We start from the raw sequence: 21,225 nt of genomic DNA on the forward strand, positions 1-21,225 counted from the left end.
GTGCGTAAATCTATTTTGAACTCACAGACCTATTACAGTTTGCTGGTCACAGACATTTAGCCGTTTGTTAACCTGCTATGTAGTCACATATGTACAACAGCGTGCAAGCCTGTTTTGATATCACAGCCATATTTTGGATTATGTATTTTTTCTAAGTGTATGATATTGCCAATTATAATTTTGAGGTAACTAGAATAAATTGCAAATATAATTAAAATTATCCATCATTATCAAAAGACGGAGAGTACATTTTGAAGAATCAAAAATTTTTTTATCGAGCTGGGTAGTATCATCCTTCCATCTGTTTTCTGACATGAATATTGCACACGGGCAGATATTGAAAGTACATGGACCAACCTATTTCAATAAAGCTTTGGAATTTATTCTTTTGCACACACACCCCTTGACGACTTGATCGCTAATATCTTTTTTTTTCTTTCCCGTGGACGTAAATGTTAGTATATTACACAATACAAATTTTTTTCTGCATTAAACGGCATACAAACTACAAATAATTGTATTCATTTGAGCTTTAAATAAACAAACAAAAATAGAGATTTTAAGCAGGTAACCATGGTATGCATCTATAATATTGCTTAAAATATGTATATTCATATTAGTTAGGTACATTTTATTTAATAAGTCATTATGTATACTTGATCTGTATTGTGTGCTTGCACTTTGTCCACGATTTAGGGTATCGTATTTATCTTATCATATAATTTCTATTATTTGTCTTCGTTATAAGTGGTAAACATCTTTACTAACCTTTAAATTTAGCGCCTAATCTTATTTACGAATTAATTAATTTTGCCATTAGAATTGATCGTTTTCCAGATCATTATTTTGCGACATAGGTCAGCTGACCATTTGTTTACATGGAATACAGTAAAATATACGTCGTTACTATTTAATATCTGACTTTTGTAATCAATGGTCAAAGTATCTGGTTGTGTTCAGATATTATTTGGGAGGGCATTTATTTAAATTTTAATTGGAATTACAAACAGCTCCTTGACGTTTTGTACTAAAACACTACATTAGGATTATTGTGAATGTATTCAAATAGATTATGGATTATATCATTGTGATACAAGAAGAATGTTAGTAGATCAGCACATAATATGCTATTAGTACAAGCGCATATCAAAGACTATTGCTATATCATCATAATAACATAATAGCAATTATTTTGGGTCATTCGTCATTTTTTAAGGTTGTAATGAAACATTAACAATTGTTGGGGATTTAATTGACAAATTCTGTACGTTCGTTTTACATTTCACTTTTTATTCTATGGAAATATGACTTATTTGCTGTTTCTGCTAAACGTTTTGATTTCGCTTCCTTATGTTACTTATCATACAACCATACAGTCGTATCATGAATTGGGGTCTCTTACGGGACGTGGATTACAATTCAGAAATAACAAAACATTATTTTTAATATTTAAATTGACTTTGTTTCCGAATGTTTATTTTGCTGGCAAACATTTTATTTTTACATATTTGAGAAATCTATATTACAACATAATAATCAACTTTTCACAATGACATTTAAAGATGATAAAAAGGAATAGGAACAATGAAACGGATGAGTTTATTGAACGTGCCAAACGTTATGATCTTTCTAAAGCAAAACATTCTTTAAAACAACATGAAATACAGATTAGTTAGGTTCAGTACTTTTAATGCTGGTTTTGTGATTTGATAGTACCTTTGTGTGTAACTTTGATATTTGATTAAAGGAATTATAGTTTAAAACCACATGGAATGGGAACTAACAAAGCGTCAGCCTCAAAAGAAATTATGGAAATACAAATCAGAAAGACACAAAATACTATGCAAATTCAGATGTAAAATGCAAAAATGAAGAGGGAAATGCAAATGCAGCGAGGGGAGAGAGGAGACAGAAATAAAGTATAGAGACAGAAGAAAGAAAATTCATAGGCAGATACTTTAAAGCGATACATAAAAATACAGCGAGAGGAAAGGGAGAAGTTGAAAGAAAAACATGAAGATTAAATACAAGTGGAGAGAGAAAAAGAAAATAGGAAATACAGAACAACTACAGAGAGAAGAGAGTGAAATGCAATATATATTATAAGAAATTGCACGCGGATCACGCTCTCCCCAGGATTTACACAAACTTTAAGGTTTTTTTGTTGCCAGTAATGTTAGGTTAGTAAACCCATTTCAGAAAGAAAGAAGCAGATGCATAATTTCAAGATTCTGCGAAAATTGGTGAAAACGCGAAATGCCCACGATAGCATTTTGCTTTATCATTAAAATGTCCACGACCTTAGTAAGAAATATAAAACTCAAAACAAACGAATCTGGTTCATTTTCGACATACACATCCATCAGCCGTACATACGTTCCACTCGATTTGAAACTTTGTGTTTAATTGTGTTACCGTTTACGAGGTAAAATTCTATATAATTTGCTCCGCTGTTCTCTCCCCCATATGAAAGTCATCGGTTTTGAAAGACATTTCAGGGCATGAACGATTGAAATGTACTTAAATTATGATTTCATTATCAATACGTTATTTTCAAAATTAAGGCTTTGTGTTATTAAGAAACTGTTAGGAAGGTTTGCTTGCATCCAGGTTAAATAGTTTTATTAAATGTATTACTAATATTAGTAATACTCAGTTTACAATTACAAATCAACATCATCATCTTCATCTTTATCATCACCATCACTTTAATTATCGTCATAAACAAGAACACTGTCGAGAAACTGAATGCACTTAAATTACCTTTTTCATATAATATGAACTAAAATGTTACTGGATTTCGTTGCCACGTCCAACATTTTTCGTCCTTGACACCTGCGTCTTGGTCAACCACCTGTGAAAGTAGAAATCGCTGACGTTGAGATGCTGAGCTGCAATGTCCGACACCTTGCTCGTGGAGCATATTAAACGACCAAGGTTCGTTTGCAACCAATGCTTATTGTTACGTTCAGGCTCTTACAAACGTCAACACAAAATGAGAAGACAACAGATTTTGTAAAGTGAAAACATAATTTATTTCCCTAGATAAACAAGGTTAAAATAGGAAAACGAACTTGCGGTTTTACGAATCAAATCCAAAACTAATCAAAGACTAATCAAAGACGAAACAAATATAAGTCCTAATAAAAAAAAAGTCTTAATAAATCTGAGTTCAAATCCCGACGAATTCCAGATGCAACATTTATATTATTAGTTGTTTACAAAAACAGTCAAGTCAACCAGAACTGAACTGAACTGAATATGTAATATAGTAGCATAAATTAAAACTAACAAATTTACAATCAAATTAAATCAAATATAACTTAAATCGAATATACATAACATTATTCCTCCACTCACGTTGCTCCAGTCAAATTTCATAACGTGAACATTTAAACGCTTACATTGAGTGACAGAACTTGCTGATATTTATATCAGCTGTCAAAGTTCAGAAAATCGTGGAGGCATAATTTATCTTCAATAATGTTTTTAAACTTTACATATTCGCGACACATACGTTTATAGATATATCAAAATTACCTGACCATATCATTTATTTTGAAATTTGATAATGTATATTTCACTAAAGTAGTACGTGCTACCAAACAAAGATATAAACAGAGACACCTAAATAGACACAGTTTAAGTGTGTTACACTATTTCGTTTTGTTTAATATCTTAGAAAGAGTGTAAACCAAATTTTTTATATAGATGTAGATGATTGAGGGTCTATGTCCGTTTATGTTGACTGGTCAGTTAGCCTATTACCTTAACAGCAGGGAATTTAAATGCAGATGTTCCCTCCCTCCCCCTCTCTCTCTCTCTCTCTCTCTCTCTCTCTCTCTCTCTCTCTCTATATATATATATATATATAAAGTTTTGATAAACGTGTTTGTTTTGCTATTTATATTAATTACTGTAAGACCATAACATCTCTCTCTCTCTCTCTTTCTCTCTCTCTTTCTCTCTGCACTTTGAATGGAATTACGACATGCTCCTGGCACCTGTGAATTGACTGAGTGAATCACTTCTTACATCCCCGCGTGTGTCCGCTACAAAATGTAGTTCTACGATTGTTCTTCTTGTTCACAATCACATATGCAAATTGATCAGTTGGTTGTTTTGTTTTCTCAGTTTATATTTGTATTAACATTTATTAAATCAATATAAGACACACTCATGATTTGAACATAAAATACTTGTTTTTTATGAAGAAATTAGTGCACTGCAAACACGGTTACCTTCCTGTACACTGAACCTGTACAGTTAAACATTCACGTAATGGCGTTTGGAAATTAGCGTGGACTAGAAACTAAGTGAAGTGACGAACCAACAAGAGGTATTTAAAATATTTTAATCTACTGACAGTTCATCTAAGTCATTATTCTGCTTTAATTAACATTGTTAAAGCCTATACAATTCTCTCTCTCTCTCTCTCTCTCTCTCTATCTATCTCTCTCTTTCTCTCTCTCTCTCTCTCTCTCTCTCTCTCTCTCTCTCTCTCTCTCTCTCTATCCCCTTTGAACGGTTTGACTAACATTACTATCATTCATAGGTTCAGAGATATCGTCGTATGAGACAAGCAAACATTCCCGACGCTCAAATCGTATTTTCATGTATTTTCATGGATATTTGCCTGTATCTACCTAAGATAATGGGGGAGGGGGCGCGGTGCGACCATTTGGACATATTTTATATTTAATAATTAATAATCGATTTTTAGAAAATTATAATAGGTTTAAGAAACAACAACAAATTAAAAATACACAAATCAGTATGTGTGCCTCTTATAGACAAATTTAACATATGGCCCAAGTGTCACTGGTTATTGCAACTATGTATCATTGTTATTATGAACACTGTACATAGAACGCAAAAAAGCATAAACATACCGTTTCGACGAACCACATTAATGTAGGTTACTTGATACAAATTCAGTTTTAATGTTTTCATCCAGCGCTAAATGTTTTTCTCTCTCATTCCAGATTTGTGCTTATTTTGTATTTACGCTCGGGAGGGGAATGGAAAAAAGAAAGGATTCCGATGAAATTGTGTGCCATTTTAATATTGTTTAGAAAACAGGTACTATTAATACTTTGTATCGTTATTTTCATATGTCGTTTATGGTTAATGAATGAGTAGAAAGTCATCATTGATCTATAGGCCTTCGGTTGAAAGAATGTTTATATATTCGTATTATTGCGCCATGTGCGGGTCATAATTTGATATACATAGTATTAGTATATCAATTTGCTTTATATCAACACTTTAAATGCCGTGTTGTTTTTAATCTATGTGGTATATATATATATATATATATATATATATATATATATATATATATATATATATATATATATATTGTTACGACTATATGGTCTTAAAGTAAGTAATACAAAATGCAAAACAAACCCGCTTTCCTAATATATAAAATGAAAATTTCAGAGCAAAGTACAGTATTGTGAATTCAATCCCGAAAGATTCAAGACTACAATTACAAGTCCAAACGTACAAATTATTTCGGATGAATTACAGGTCTTAAATATGCTGATGAAACCAATATCTCTGAATGCGATGATGTGCTAAAAGTCTTGCTATATCAGTTTGATTTTAATCCAGGATATCTTTGAACCAATTCAAAATAATTGTAAAAGAATATATTAGTCCAAACACTTATAAAAGCATGTCGCATGTCCAATAAATAATTAAAATAAAAACTTCATCTCAGACTTATTTAAACATTAGAGTAAATACTTTTGCACACTGAAAATTAGATAAAACAGGAAGAGAAATATAAATTCTTACTTGCCACTTCCTCATCCTTGAATAAATCCCTCACTTCTCCACGTCGCAATACATCACCATCTGACTTATGTCGCAAACCAACCTACGTGAATTATGATGCAATGCACAGTCATCCAAACGAAACTTGTCTCAAGCTCTGAACTGGCTCATTTTATCGAACATTAATTAACATTATTTTTCGATATGTTGGCACTGCCAAAGTTTTCCTCTCGTATGCTTAGTAATCTCAATATCATATAATTTAACGGAACATACTACATAGCAAAACATGTCCCAGTAAGTTTGTATCCCGTTACCTATTATGAGTTACTTTAGCAGTCTGCTCCTTTAGTTCAGAATCAAGCACATTGAAAGAACTGGGACACTGCACTGAATTTGATTCAATGCGTAATTTAGAAGAATTTTAGTTTGTTTGCATATACTACTTCTATTTGATTTAATGAACATATTGGTCAAGATTTGCACATACGTTATCATGTTAGTTAGAAAGATGCCAAAGCATTTTATAATACAGAAAAGTCACACCTGCGTTTTCTATTAAATCTTGATCATGATTCGGCAATGGTATTCCGGTATTTCCCAACTTGGAATGTCGATTCCATCTTGGAGCCAACTACAGGGCGAGACAACCATCCTACATAGGGTAACTTGGTCTACTATGAGCCGTATGTTAGATCCAGTGTAATGGTTTCAAGCCCAGATTCTCCGCTTTCAATAGTTGAGAGAGGAAGAGATATACAGACATATCGACAGGCAGAACCAGAGTAGAAACATTTTAAAAATAACAAGTTATAATTTATCTGAGCTGACTATAATAGTGTTCTCTTGCTTAAAAATGAACCAAACCAATACACATACATTACTAATTAGAAATTAAAAATGTTTTATATCCTAATATTAATCATTTTAAGATTGCTTTCTTATGGGAATTTTATCCCATCTAAGCAATTAATGACTAAAACACGGTTTGAATTGTCGCGTACTTCCTTTTTATCTCATAAATAACTTCATTTAAAGAGTTAATGAAATCCATTTCAACGAAATATTTTACAACAAAGATGGCACATCCTTTCCTGCCATTGCAACATGTCTCATCGTCTGTATAATCCTTGGTTAAAATCATTGATAATTATGTTAAGACTAGGCTCACGGTTAACCTTTTCTTTACTCCTTAGTGAATAAAATAATGGATCGAAATAGGAAAAATAGGACGTAGACTAGGTCATTTACACAGAAACCTCTCCCATGCAGAAAGAGCATGATAGTCCCGTACGTGAAAAAACACCAATGCAGACAATAATGGATAGAGCATGGGACGTGTGTTAATACTGATTTGTTTTCTATTTGACATACTTTATTCCGCTGATTTAACTTTATGTTTGGAGACAGCCTGAATGTCCATGCTATATATTTGGTTCTTATAGTTTATTTAAGCAGTTGGTTCATATTTTGCATATGCGGGAAATTTTAGTTCTATACCCTATTTACACCTTTGTTTCAACATGTTTACATAGTCTGATTGTCATACCGGAGATTTGCCTTTCAGACTTTGTTCACACAGGTTTTTATATTTTGGACACAGCCTGAGTGTCCATGCCAGAGGTTTGTCTCACAAACGTTAATTATGGCGATACCTCTTTGTTTGTTGTCCATTAATTGACGCACATTTTATAAAAAGTGAAGGCATATGCTTAATTCGTAATTGTATTGACGCAACGTAGAATTTAGTTTCTCAACTCAACATTAAGCTGTCTGAGAGGAATAAATGACAAATAAAAACAACATAGCATGTTCATTATTTTCAGACTTCATTGATGCACTATTGAATTCAGCACTTCGCAAGCCTGATTAAATTACATTTTTGTGTTATGTCACTATGTTCAACGGAGCATACCAAGTTATTATGAACGACCGCTTGATTGTATCCCATTACATAATGTATGCTTTTGCATCGGGAAGTAGCTGACATAATATAACACATGTTATTCATCTATCTTTTAAGAACCAAGAGAACTCAAGTGTTCTTCTCATGACTTAATATATATCTAAAGTATTCAATCAAACATCAATACAAAGGTACCGTGTCCAGTCTTAATATATATCTAGATAGAGTATTCAATCAAACATTAACACAAAGGTACCGTGTTCAGTCTTAATATATATCTAGATAGAGTATTCACTCAAACATTAATACAAATGTACCGTGTCCAGTCTTAATAAATATCTAGATAGATTATTCAATCAAACATCAATACAAAGGTACCTTTTCCAGTCTTTCAAATCTTTAGGTATAAGTTCTATATAAACTATTCTGAATCAGACTGAAATCTCAGAACCCATTTAGAGCTTTGTGTCAACTCCTACATCTTCATTGCAATTGATAAATGCATGCTTTTGTTATAGATTGTATTTTTGTTTCTTAGTATCTATGACGATAAACATATCCCTACTTGGTCCATAGACAGGACTAACGGATTTGCTGATATTCCGGAAGTGATTATTTGTAGGACAGAGGCATCATGAGGTATATTACTAGAAAAGTGTACAACATCTATGTTATCATCTCTGTCCATGAGAACTCTTATCATGCCTTCAAGTTTACTGGAATCAGATCTCAACTGCTTTTCAATCTGTCATGTTGAAACACAGCTGTGTATCTACGACAGGCAAGGGGACGCACATGTGTGTCTTAGCGCTATTTAAATATATGTAATTGTAGTGCCAGGATGGAGAGTTCTATTGATGATAAGACTTTACCTCTCCTCCTTCGCTGATTGGACTCCACGAATACTTGTTGTTACCACAATCACACGTTAGAACAATCTCAACATTACCGGCAGCTGAAATTCCATAGTACGCATACTGAAATTTCTCGCTCTGACTTGACTGATTACGTCATCTTTGGCTAAAATTCGGCTGATACAAAGACACTGCCTTCTCTTGATCATCCACCACAGAAAGGTTCAGTAGCTTACTGGGCAGTGTGTAGCTTGCAATGATGTTATAGGAAGACTTACCGGGATGCTCTGACGTTGGGTATTGTCAGCCAGCATCACCCTGGCTAGGAGAGAACAGTAACACCACAAACAACTGTTCAACGACGTTAATTGATATAAAGCCCCAATGATACCGTTATGTGCAAAAAATCGTATATGCCAAATCATCTGAGCAATACTGAATTGTAAAAGACATTGGTCCTAAACTTCAATGGGTTCCATTAAGCCAGGTAATATCGACGTTTCGTCCCATTAAAAGCCATATAATGTCTATATAGAACTGAGAAAACCGGCCATTTTACTAATGTGTACGAATTGATTCGATGTTGATCTTCTACATACATGGATGAACCTATCACAGCCAAAAGCTTGAACAACATATTTGATAACGTCACCATTATAAACATAAAAAGCCAACACCACGTTCGGGGTTTAATGTATATTTAATTGCCCTAGCTGATCACCAGTATTCACCCGAGTATTATTTTGTTTTATAATACATTCTTTGTCTCTTCAGATCAGCTTAAAAAGGCAGGTATGTCTCTCTTTATATGCCACTTTTTAATGTGTGCGCAGCTTGCAAAAGCTGTTGTTGGTAGATTAGACTCGAACTGAATTTGTTCGAATGCGTCAAATCACTAGTTTTGGAGCACTCCGGGAATAAATATAGGAATTACGAGCGACCTCGTTGACTTAGGGGTGCATTCTCTTAATTATAAACTGAATATTTAATTTCTCTTGACACTAACATCTTAATTATTTCCTTCCTTCCAAACTTTGCTTAGATTGGAAGTATGTTGCAATTTGTGATAACCCGAAGAAATGGAGTTTTAACATCCATTACTTTGACGTTTCCAAAGTGACCGTCTTTGCTGGTTTCAGCATACCCTGAATAAAACAATTTTGTATTTTTGTCTTGATCACGATTCTGACCAAATTTAAAGACGATGCCATTGATTCAATCACAATAGTAAGTGGAGGACAACTATAACGCATTTGTCTTTGTCATCATAATCTGTTGTGCATCACTCCTGTATTAGTATGATCTAAAAGCTTATTGATTTGCTATTCGTAATCACTGATATTCAATGCGTTTACAACCGCTTAGTTCTTTAAATGACTCTCTACTTTGGTCAGTGTATCTACAAAATATATGCAATCCGCAACATGCAATTTTCTGAATTCTGCAGTAGACTTGTACGTACTCATTGTCAGGTTCAAAACCTGCCAAACAATTCATCATAATTTGTGGATTATTTGATAGTTTTTTGACATTTTATGTTTCTATGAAATTCCATGAAATCTCCGCACATTACCTTCTTCAAGAGTGTACCGAACACTTCAGATGTTGCTGATTTGACCGCACAGTTACAGGTGTCACATACAATATCTACCTTTGGTTTTCTTGGTAACACTGCTTGTAAAACAGTCTCGTTTGGAAACAGCAACGCCCATTTACTTGTTTGTTATTTTGCTTGAACGGACGAAATTATTCACTATATAGAGGCTATTCGATGTGTTCATGTTTATCATGCTTTGTCATTTGACTTATTATGACGGACTGCAGAACAATGACACACAACGAGCGGGCTCATGCTAGCTGTCGTGTAAGGTTGACATTATTGTGTAATAATGAATTATTAAAGTAATTAATTAATTAATTTATTAGGTGAAATATGAAAAGGAAATTGTAATTGCAATCAATTCGGATATAAAGGTTAATTCGTAATTGTAATTGATTACACATCCTGAACAAATAATGCAAAATTATTATTACGTTTACATTACACTTACGTTTTCATACGTACAATGTACAACGTATCAATAACAGAGATAAAAGACGAAGATAAATAATGTTTACATTTTTAAGACAAACATTAGTTCTACAATATTGTATTCATTTTGTTATGTTGAACTCTTAATGCAAAGAACATTGTTCGCTGCAAACTCCAGTTAAGGAAAGAGAACTGTGAGCTGTGACAGAATGAACAGAAGTAATGTAATTGTACCCTAATTACCCAGATAAAACTTAATTGTAATTGAATTGATCATTTCAGTGTAACAGTGTAATTGTAATCGTACTCGAGTATATGTTTATTGTAATTGTAATGTAAAGAGTAATATTTGCATTACTATTGTTTGAAGTGCCCAAAGCAGACTGGGTACGTGTGCCCCTCTCACTCTGTTCTTGAGCAGTCGCCATTATAAATAGTTGACCCTAATGTGTCATAGTTTTGATTCCGCTGTATATAATCCTGTTTTCATGGGATACAATTTCAAACTTACTGACCTGATTACGCTTGTGTTACTTCCTGGATAGTGTAGGTAGTTGTAAGATACAAACTTACCTGATTATGTTTGTATTAATTCATGTTTTCTGTAGGTAGTTGTAAATATATATTGGCACACGTGTCGTATCGTGTGTTTGTGTGTGTGTGTGTGTGTGTGTGAATGCGTGTGAGTGTGGGTGAGTGTAATTTGGTATGCATGCGAGGACCTGAGTTTGATTGTAAACTAACATGTCGAGGATGTGACTTCGGAAAATGGTTGAGAAGGATCATGAAAGATAAACTACATGATATTGTAAAAGTCCTCACAAAGTCGGTATTGTCTTTCTTAACACAGGTACACTCCGTGTGTATTGTACACACAATTTGCGGTCTTCCTTGGGCCGTAGACTGGGGTGTGTAAACGATTACCTAATCAAAAGGCGTGTGGCTTCTGGTTGTTTGTCATCCATTCACAACAGCGCTTCTGTGCAATGTCACTGTACATGTCGTATGCCGATAAATAAGGCTCATAAAAATGATTACTAATATTATTAGTGATGTTAAAAGACAATTTTCTAATAATGGCACACTGGTGATGCCAGCGGAAAGTGAAATATTTTAAGCCTGGTGCGACTTATATACTGCAGATTCGGTGTGTACATGGATTGTATTGCTTCGAGACTTAATTTATCAAACTCTTTTTAGACGTATATGATCCAACTGGTAAGAAACAAAATATATTTTATATAGTTGTTTATTATATTCTTCCAAAACAGCTGTCTTTTCATTCATTATCATCTGTGACAACTTGATTTTATCCCGTTCCACTAAAGATCTTGATGCACAGGGGCTAGTATCATTTTTTTATATTTAACTATCAGTTATACACACAGTATAAAATAATGTTATGAGTTACAGTTCAATTGTAATCAAGGATAAGATCACCTTTGCGAAGGTCTTGATTATTATATCCCCATGTCACAAACAATTCACATTGATGTCATAAGTGTGCTAATGAAAAAGTGGATCACATTCTCTTTATCTCTCTCACTCTATGTCTATCTCTCGTCCATTTCTTTTTCAAACTTTATTGTTGAGAGAGAAGCACAGCACAATGAGCTTTATAGTCCACGAAGAATATTGCGCTTTTTCTTGTTTATTTTTATAATACAAAAAGTGAAACAGAAAAGAAAATTAAAACAATTCAGGTAAGGAAAGGAAAATGGAATACCTCGTTGTCAGTACCTGATAACTTCGAAAAGTAAATGGTTGGTCTTTTTCAAGCTAGTACAGTTATCATCCTTGATGGTACCATATATCCCGCAACACAAGGTAAGGCTCTGTACATGACAAACTCGTTGATAAACAAACTAGGTTACTCTGGACTAAATCCCGACTTGGTATCTCACACGCAAGAGCTTTCCAAAATCAAGTTCTAATAAAGTTGTCAGCTGCATGTAAGACGTAGCGATTATCAGGACTATGCCAGTTGAAGTTCATTATCTCATCGCCGCTACGGTAGCCGGATTGGTCTGAGTATAAAGGGACAAAAACGTACACTGACACTGTTTTACTTATTTATGCCTTTCCTATCATTACTTTTCTGACTGTTATATGACTTATGTCTTTACTTTATCTTTGAACACGCACCACCAATTGTTTAATAGTCGTGTGACTGCATAAGCGTATTGATATATAAATATACCTTGTCGTTTGTTTGTACCCGCCACCGATTTAAGTAACGGAAATCTTTAATGCGATAAAACGTGCACAGAACTCAGTCATTTAATTCATTGAATTTCTACCCTGACTGTTATAGTGGCAATAACACTAGCATCTTCCGTACTTTTCAAGCTTGAGGGTCTTTCCATACTATCACGACGGCATATTGCGCACACTAAGGGCGATTCTCTTTCCTCGGGCATCATTGTGACGTAGTTCATCCTATTCGGTAACTGCCAGATAATTCCGAAAATCACCATAATATTGAGAGTTTAGTTTTGCATCTCGATCCACACATGAATAGAGAACTTACACTGCTTGCTAAATCCACGGGAAATTAAAATTTGTAGTTGTCTTTCTTTTGCTTGATGCGACATCGTAAATATTGGAAGGAGACAACATTATTTTTGTTCTATGTTCATATAAAAGTAAATCATGCAAATACCACTTTGCTAAAAATGGACTTGTCCAGGAGTTGGAAATGGCTGACATGCATTGTCGTCTTTTAAACTGAAAACTTAATTTGAAGTTAAACGTGCAGATGATAACTGTGTTAAGATCCCACCCTGTGCATGATCAGGTTTAAAATCATAAATCAGTAAATGAACTGATTAAGTTATGGGCATCTTTGATCTCATTTGTTCTTTTTATTGTTTTTTTTTTTTAATTGGACGGAGCCAAACAAACGGTGAGGTATATTCGGACTATAGTTTAAACTAAATTAAGTGGAATTTGATGATGTTACTAAATGGAATGGCCATGACCACACGTGATATGTTATTGCACTTTCATATCAAACACATATTCCTACAGAACATTAATTCTCAAATCTGGAAAACACTACATATTGCTATTTATATCTCTACACTTCCATACAAAACCCTAATGAACTTTATTCTACTTATTCTATATATATATATATATATATATATATATATATATATATATATATATTTTTTTTTTTTCTTCTTGGCATCCGTCCGTCTACGAGAGACGATGGCATAGCTCCAAAGTACGCTTATGCTTATCCTTCTTTTTAGCTCTCTTTTCAGCTTGCTTTATTCTTCTCTTTTCCTCTGCGTTTTGAACTCCCTGCCTGACAGCTAGACGCCAGCTGGAACGGTTGTTTGCACAGCTCTCCCAGTCGTTGATATTGATGTTTGCTGTCTTCATATCCTTCTTGCAAACATCTTTGTAGCGCAGATGTGGTCGTCCAGTTGGTCGTGCACCTTCTGCTAACTCCCCATATAACAGGTCCTTGGGAATGCGACCTGGGTCCATTCTCTTGACATGGCCGAGCCAGCGAAGGCGCCTCTCGCTGAGTATGGAGAACATGCTGTTCATGTTGGCGCGTTCTAGAACCTCTGTGTTGGGTACTTTGTCCTGCCACTGGATGTGCAGAATGCGCCGCAGACATCTCAGGTGGAAGCTGTTGAGTTTCCTCTCGTGTCTTGCATAGGTTGTCCATGTTTCGCTGCTGTAGAGAAGTGAGCTGAGCACGCATGCTTGGTAGACACGCAGTTTGGTCTTCTCTGTGAGGTTGGGGTTGTTCCAGACCCTCTGGTTAAGTCTGGCCATCACTGCTGCTGCCTTGGCAATCCTGCCGCCCACCTCAGAATCAATGGAGAGTGAGCTGGAGATGTTAGACCCGAGGTATGTGAAGTTCTCGACAACTTCCAAATTGTACCCATCGATTGAGACAGAGGGAGGGGAGTCTGTGTCCTGTGCCATGACATTTGTTTTCTTCAAACTGATGGTCAGTCCAAATTCCTTACATGCATGGGAGAGGCAGCATACCAGCTGCTGGAGTCCATCTTCCGTGTGTGATGTCAAGGCTGCATCGTCGGCAAAGAGCAATTCACGAATGAGTACCTCTGTGACTTTAGTCTTAGCACGGAGACGGCGATGTTGAACAGCTTGCCGTCAGCCCTGGTATGGATGTACACTCCCTCGCTGCAGTCCTTGAATGCGTACTGGAGAAGCATGGAGAAGAAGATGGCAAAGAGCGTCGGTGCAAGGACACAGCCTTGTTTGACTCCGCTAACGACTGGGAATGCTTCAGATGTTGCGCCATTGAAGCACACTGTGCTGTGCATGTTCTCGTGGAACGACATAATGACAGCAAGCAGACGTGGGGGGGGCAGCCGATCTTCTGCAGGAGTCTGAAGAGTCCACTCCGACTAACCATGTCAAACGCCTTCGTCAGGTCTATGAAGGCAATGTAGAGGGGCATCCGCTGCTCGCGACACTTCTTCTGCAGCTGACGTAGTGAGAAGATTATGTCTACAGTTGACCTGCCGGCTCGAAATCCACACTGGGATTCTGGGTAGACGCGGGAGGCTAGGATCTGCAAGCGTGCCAAGGCAACACGGGCGAAGGCCTTTCCGACGATGCTGAGGAGGGAGATGCCCCGATAGTTGTTGCAGTCGCTACGGTCTCCTTTGTTTTTGTACAAAGTGACGATGTTGGCATCACGCATGTCCTGTGGGATGTATCCCTGTTCCCAGCAAAGGCAGAGGAGTGTGTGTAGGGGCTGGAGCAGTGCTGGTTTTCCGCTCTTGAGGACTTCAGGCGGAATGCCGTCGCTTCCAGGAGCCTTCCCACAGGCAAGGCAATCGATGGCTTTTCCGAGCTCTTCCAGGGTGGGCTGTGTGTCTAGCTCCTCCATGACAGGCAGGTCTGGAATGGCGTCCAGGGCAGTTCCAGTGACATTGTTTTGGGTTGCATATAGCTCAAGATAGTGCTCAACCCATCGCTGCAGTTGTTTCCCCTGGTCTGTGATGACTTCGCCCGTCTTGGACTTGAGGGGGGCGGTCTTGTAGCTGGGGGGGCCTGTCGCTTTTTTGATACCCTCATACATTCCTCTTGTATCCCCGGTGTCAGCAGCTGTCTGTATACTGTTGCAAAGGTTCAGCCAGTAGGTGTTGGCACAGCGGCGGGCGGTCTTCTGGGCGTTATTTCTTGCAATCCTGAGGGCTTGTAGTGTTCTGGGGCTAGGTGCAGCCTTGTATGCCAGAAGGGCTTTCCTCTTTGCCTCAGTCACGGGCTCCATCTCCTCCCAGTTTGCCTCATACCAGTCGACATTCTTTCGCTCCCTCTTCCCGTAAGCTGTGATGGCTGATTTGTACACAGAGTCACGGATATGGGACCACTTGGAATCAATGGTGTCATCAGGTGTCACTTTGGTGAGGGCTTCCTTCAGTTTGCTGATGAACTGCTGTGTTTTCTCTGGGTTGCTTGCACAGCAGGTGTTGATACGTGGGTGACCCTTCTTCTTGGCGTGGTGCAGCTTCTTGGGTAATATTCGCACCTTGCTGGCCACGAGGGAATGGTCCGTGTCACAATCGGCACTGTGGTAGCTGCGGGTAAGGAGGACACTGGCCAGTTCTGTACGCCTGGTGATGACGAGGTCTAGCTGGTGCCAGTGGCGTGAACGTGGGCGTCTCCACGACACCTGGTGGATCTCCTTGCATTTGAAGAAAGTGTTTGTCACACATAGGCTGTGGGAGCAGCACATCTCCAGCAGTCGCTGACCATTCTGGTTGATCTTGCCCCTTCCGTAAAAACCGAGACAGGTGGACCAGGCCTCATGGTCAGCTCCCACTCTAGCATTGAAGTCTCCTAGTAAGTAAAGGCTTTCATTGTTGGGGATACTGGATATTGCCTGATCCAGAGCCTCATAAAACTTGTCTTTCTCCTCGTAGGTGGAGTAGAGGGTTGGGGCGTACACACTGAAGATGTTGACCGGGCCTAAGGATGTTGACAGCCGGAGGGCAAGGATTCTCTCAGTACCTGATGATGGAGGTTCAATGAAGGCGATTAGCGTGTTCTTGACGGCAAAGCCTACACCATGCTGCCTAGGTTCATCCAAGGGCTTCCCCTGCCAAAAGAATGTGTAATTGGCTTCCCTGATGGTGCCGCTGTCAGCCAGTCGGGTCTCCTGGAGGCAGGCAATGTCGATGTTCAGTCGGGAGAGTTCTCTGTCAATGACGGCAGTCTTCCGTGCATCGTCGATCTGCTGTAGGTCAGTGGTCAATCCAGGGCACATGGTCCTGATGTTCCAGGTTGCAAAACGAAGAGTTGGAGTCTTTTTATTTCTTCTTTTAGTCTTTCCTGGTGCAGAGTTTTGTGGCCCACTTGTCGAGATGGTTCTCTGAGCTCCACGCACCCAGTGAAGCAGGCAGGCCATGGCGGGCAGCACCTTACTGACTGGGGGCTGCCCAGCTTGAGGCGGGCGGTAGCTGTCCAGTGAGACCTGATGATCTCTCCCACCGTCAGAAGTAACCCCTGGCGCCAAGCTCTACGCCAATCGAGCTTTGACTTAGAACCGGTAAACTGCTACTTCTCGTGTTGTGCCGACGCCGTACGACGACGCTGGAGTGTCCTCTCCAGTGGAGCTATGAAGCCTGGGCAGGGTGGTATGGAGAATCAGCTGTTGCCCATGCAGCAGATCCCCCCTCTCCACGCAGCTGGTGTGCCCAAGGGAACGACGAATGCCGATACAGCTTGGCACCAACGGCGTCGCAGGAGTTGCCGGAATGACGTTGAAGTCAATGTCATACCGCCTTAGGGACTCCATCTCCGGATTTTCTGTCGGGGTTTACTCCCTTAGCCTTTCCCATGAGTGGGTATAGCCACAAGGCAGCAGAAGTTTGGAATCGGAGTTTTCCTTCTCCTAGATGAGCTACCATCCAAGGTTTACGAGTCCCATCTACCCGAAGCAACTGGTTTTAAGGCGCCAGTGGGCCGCCTTCACCCCTTCTCCTGTTAGTAGAAAACATGGTCTGCCGGGCTTCAAATCTAAGCCACTCGCGAAGGCCAGGAGCTGGATTTTAGTTGACAGAGGCAGTTGGAGACGCAGGCCGTATGGGGCATTTTGGAGGATTGGGGCGCTTGTCTCCCACTCCCACCCCGGGCAATGTCAACCTTAGACCACAAATATATATATATATATATATATATATATATATATATATATATATATATATATATATATATATATATATATATATATGGTAGTCAGCGGCAACTGGCTTTGAGTCAGCTGCGAGACTGCAACTATAATTAACAGCCACCATATTGCTTACATCAGCGTACAGTCTTGACAACAGCTTTCTTGGGCAAATAAGTATGTTGTAATATTTCATTCACTGATGCCCTGTTACAAGAGTTGCAAATTGAAAATGTAATTCGTTTCTTTAAAATACAATGTCAAAAAATCAAAAATAACATTATGTATGATGAATGAAAATCTAATTATTTCTATATATTCTATCAAGACCAAAAGAATCGAATAATCCAAATGAGTTCAAGTAGAATTCCGAATGACGTTCATTATGGTTCTGATTTAAAATTAGAGAACTTATGAATAGCAACGATATAACCTATCATGTATACAAATGAATTCACAGTAATTACAAAATAGTTATAATTCCAAATATCCTAAAAATGTATAATTCCACTGAATGACTGATTTACATAAAAACCAAGACCAATATTAATACAAGCAATGTTTGATTCTTAATGAAAAATCCCTATCTCTTATACTGATAAGTACTAAGTAATATAAATTAAAGATACACATTGTTTCCAAATAATCCGAACTCGTAAACAAGGTCAGATGCTTTTCACTTACCAGTCAGGAATTAGATTGTATTGGCCTTGCAAAAACTCATTTCTTGAAGTCAGAATGTAATGTTTACTTCGATCAGAGTATAACACAACCTTGAATGAATGAATGTACAATTACTATTACAAGAGTATCTTCTTTAAAGTGCAAATCTACGATTATGTAGAATATTAATATTAAAAAGGTCATTAAATTAATGACCCTTGCAAACTGTTACCATGAAAAAATAGTCATAATATATAATGTATTACAAACTCAGTGATTCTGTTTTGCTCTATAACATAAATTCATGCAATTGAGCCAGCTAAGTAAACGTTTAGATCCAGGATGAAATATTACGTTGGGATGTAAAATGTTGAAGATGGCACAAAACAATTAATTGCTGAACTACTTTGATTTAGGTCGATTGTTACAGAGTCGCTTACCTTGCTATCACTAAAAGGTAACCACACTCAACGTGGTTCAACTTGTTCTTTGTAATTAATTGTACCTCTGTACAACGTAGTATATTAATATGAATCGCGTTTTGTGTTTTATGTTCTTGTATATATACTGACATATATATATATATATATATATATATATATATATATATATATATATATATATATATCATTACGCTCTGATCCGACACCAGAACATGCCCGAAATATTCCCAATGATCTTGATCTATGATGATACGATTATGGACCTGGGGTTATTAATGCAAAGAAAATTGTCAAGTAACAACGACAACGGTAACACAATGTTTACAATTTGCATAAACAAGGCGTAAACTTATGCCTTTTCTTGCAGACTATATGTAACAAATTATTGATTGTTGTTGCAGTACGAATCAGCAAATCATTAATTGTTGAAATGACTGAAGTGAAATTGTCTCCCTGGATTCCCAAATTAATAGTCTAGCGAGTAGCCAAAACATATATAGGATATGCATCATCTATTAACCCGTTAAATTCCTCGCTTATATCAACTTTATAAGTGTATGTACTTTACGATTTATTTTCACAATGGATACTAAGCAATAGTTTAAGATAGTGTTGTAACTGTATATTAAGTATTTTTAACGGATCACAGGAGGAAGCCATAGAACCCAGAGGAAACTTCCAACTATGGACGAGCAACCACTTTACCCTTATATTTGCGGAAGCCGATGAAGTAATCATGGAACACGGAACTAGGAAGCGACTGTGTCACTATTCACATACTGAGAACCATATTTATATTCAATCTAACCTATTTACACTGTGATAAAAAGGTATTCATTACTTGGAACAATTTTCTATTTTGGCATTCTACAGATATATATATTTCATGTATTTCCTACCGTGTTTCCCTTTGTATTCCTTCGTTTAGTTCTCTCTCTCTCTCTCTCTCTCTCTCTCTCTCTCTCTCTCTCTCTCTCTCTCTCTCTCTCTCTCTCTGATCAGATCAAATATAAGAGATGGAGCGATTGACTTGCTTTATGTTCTTATCTATTCATAATTTTCGTTTAATATTTTCATATGTATTTGCCTTCTGTTTTTAATTCATTATATCTAATAAGAGTACCAAAACGTGGTTAGTAAAAAAAATAACGTGTGTTATGTGAAACAAATATTTGGAAAAACAAGCTTTATGGTATGGATCCTTAGTTAAAAAGATATGTTGTGTGTGGAAATTATAACTTGTTTTCGTCAAACACCTTCAATATCGATATTCTTACATGTATGTCTATCACTAATTGGTGTCAAAAAGTGATTTCAAACTCAAGGTAATTAAAACATAACATATTATTTACTAAAGGCAATTTCCTGAGATTTACATTATAAGTTCTGTTCAGAAGCCTTCAACTCTATATTGTTAGGAATGACAAATGCTTAAATCGAGTGTACCTGGGTATTACACATCGTTCAAATGCATACACAACGTAATTATCTGCTTAAGTAAATCGTCTCAACAAGATGTACGTTAGACCTTAGAATGTCATTTATTTTGAATACTAGGTTAATTACCCGTCCTAGGACGAGAATTGAAAAAGGTTTAACAAAAATGGGATTACAAGTTGAAAAGAAAGATTGAAGATAAAAATACAAGAAGAGTATAAGAACAAATTTTGGTTGCCGCCGCTAATTTCAGACTCGCGACCTCTTGTTTGGCAATCGTTACACATATAAAGAAAGATCAGTTTTGTATATTTCTATCTTGTACACAACACCACTAAGGACTTTGCAAGGGCTAATGCGGCTCCATCCGTACCGTTAGGGTAGATATTGTCAAGATATGTATATTTTTGACGTGACCAGCAGATGAGAGGATACATGCATGGATGGATCGATGAATGGAAGGACATATGAACTGACGTATATGTGAATCACATGGGTCGACGAACGGATGGATTTAAAGTGTAGCACTTATTCCATTTGAGAATAAAATCCTAGACCTAGATAGCAAATAGAGTCTTCATACATAAATAAGGGGGATTATGTTCAGGGCCTTTTATGTGAATGAGTTTATATCAGTGGTTCTCAAAGTGGGCGGTACCGCCAGTGGGGGGTGCTAATGCTAAATAATGCTTTTTACGGGGTAAGGTGGGAGGCACTAAAGATAACCAAGGCTGCGATTGCCAAACAGGTTTGTGAACTCCTGGTTTAAAACATGCGTTTTTGATGTAATCTAATTAATTTTGTTTTCTTGTCGAGCTGTAATATAAACGGGGAGGTAAGCAATTGAGTTCAGAGGAATCCGACACATTTGTTTACACAGTATCAATACAACATTCAATCAACGTCATTATACATGACCCGGTTTAACAAAGTAATGG

The 21,225-nt window shown here is 37.1% G+C and overlaps 1 protein-coding gene across 2 annotated transcripts in view; it reads left to right on the forward strand.

Moving 5' to 3' along the window:
* The window catches only part of LOC149787004 (uncharacterized), a 55,767-nt gene extending 35,474 nt beyond the window's left edge, over positions 1-20,293 (forward strand). For both annotated transcript variants that reach the window (XR_016425246.1, XR_016425245.1), the window contains 2 exons: positions 4,986-5,082; positions 19,500-20,293. The gene's annotated coding sequence lies outside the window, so the exon portion shown is untranslated. The remainder of the gene's footprint in view (positions 1-4,985; positions 5,083-19,499) is intronic.
* Positions 20,294-21,225: the final 932 nt, after the last annotated feature.

This window comes from Sinohyriopsis cumingii, chromosome 12 (assembly GCF_028554795.1).
Source record: "Sinohyriopsis cumingii isolate HCF-2022 chromosome 12, ASM2855479v2, whole genome shotgun sequence".
In the NCBI taxonomy this organism is placed as follows: Eukaryota; Metazoa; Mollusca; class Bivalvia; order Unionida; family Unionidae; genus Sinohyriopsis; species Sinohyriopsis cumingii.